Source organism: Micropterus dolomieu, linkage group LG19 (genome assembly GCF_021292245.1).
Source record: "Micropterus dolomieu isolate WLL.071019.BEF.003 ecotype Adirondacks linkage group LG19, ASM2129224v1, whole genome shotgun sequence".
Classification (NCBI taxonomy): Eukaryota; Metazoa; Chordata; class Actinopteri; order Centrarchiformes; family Centrarchidae; genus Micropterus; species Micropterus dolomieu.
Genome location: NC_060168.1, coordinates 18,633,416 through 18,635,049, shown reverse-complemented (window position 1 = coordinate 18,635,049; position 1,634 = coordinate 18,633,416).

Genomic DNA, 1,634 nt, shown 5'->3' with positions numbered 1-1,634 from the left:
ATCACTAGCAATGATATTTGGTATATACCCCATATAATTAATTTTCTTTGTATGTATATAAATACGGTTACTAGTGTTGGACATAGGACCATAGTGACAAGCTGGTAATGTTCTACAGGTTGTTATAAAAAAAAATATTATACAGCAGAAGCTCTCTAATAAAAATTTTATTGGCTTATAATCAGTATTGTATCAGATAATTGTAACAACAAAAGGGCACATAATGTGACAGCTGAGAGGTGCTGAGCAATTACATTAAAGCTATTAAAACCTGCATGAATGCCCCTGTGAAAACAAGGTCTATTGCTCAATAACAGACACAGTCAGTAGAAATGCTGTGGGAACAAAAGCGTAAAAACAGGTATGTTTTTTTCTCTGTCTTCTGTGGTCCGCTTCCACCACAAATTGTTTTATTACACTTCGCAAGAGGCTTAGTACAGCTGCGTCACACATTGCACATGCAAGATCAAAAGAAGTGCAAGAGGTCATACACCAAAGAACAGTGCACTGAGTGGATACTATAAGTGGTAGAACACAGAACAAATACATTACAGACTAAATAGTAGGCTGTTTCATAAATAGATACATAAATAAATGTGGAGTGTCATTGGGGAATTTTCCATATGTTTTCTGAGCAAGAAAAACAACTTGGAATTATTCAATTGTAGAGCCAGAAAAAAAGGCATACGGAAAATTCCACGGTAAACACTGTATCCAGGAACAAAGCCCCTGTCACACTGTAAATACTGTCCCCTGCTGACCGGTGTATTATACGTTTTCACCACTAGAGACCGATAGAGTTCAAACATAGACTAAGGGAAATTTGGATGGAAACTAGGCTACTGTACCTCTGCAGACCACCTATACATAACAAACAACAATAAAGTAATGGGAACAAAAGGCGTATGTTGTCATTACAATGCAAGTAGCCCAATTAATAAGAGTTTATTGACTCATTTGGTACAAAAATACAAATAGGATAAAAAAAACATTTTGATTTATATTTTTAAAGAAATAGCAACTAAAATCGTGCGTTAAATAAGATCAGCGCTTCATGTGAAAATCAATACAAATTCTCGCGACATGCAACCTTTCTGTGGCCCAAACAAGTTTTTATTTATTAGCAACACGAGTGACATGTTTCAGCGGACCTAGTGTGGTAACAATTGTTCATCTAGTTGTTACTGATAGTTGTTTGTTACAGTGAGTACGGACTTCGGTAGGTGGGTCAAGTGCAGAAGCCAGCAGAGAAGTTCAGCAGCAGGGCAGCTCTAATGCTGCATTCAAATACTCGCCTAAGCTCGTTATTTCAAGTTCTATTGTTTTCTAACAATAAACCATAATGAGACCTTTAAGTCAGTGTTTTCTGTGGTTTTGTTTTATACATGAACTGTTTGTGAGGTGTACTTTGCACTGCATTAGTGCATGCATTTAGCCTACAGGCATTTCATAATTGTAGGTTGTGTACTCCATTGCATCATATTTTATCACTCAATGTGTTACATTTTAGTCTTTCTTGTGCACACCAGCAGCAAACAAAGGGGACCTCCCAGAGAAATATACTAAGGCAACCTTGTTAATAGGCCTACTTGTGTTTTAGTACATGTCCTAGTGTATACTTGCGTTACCCCCCT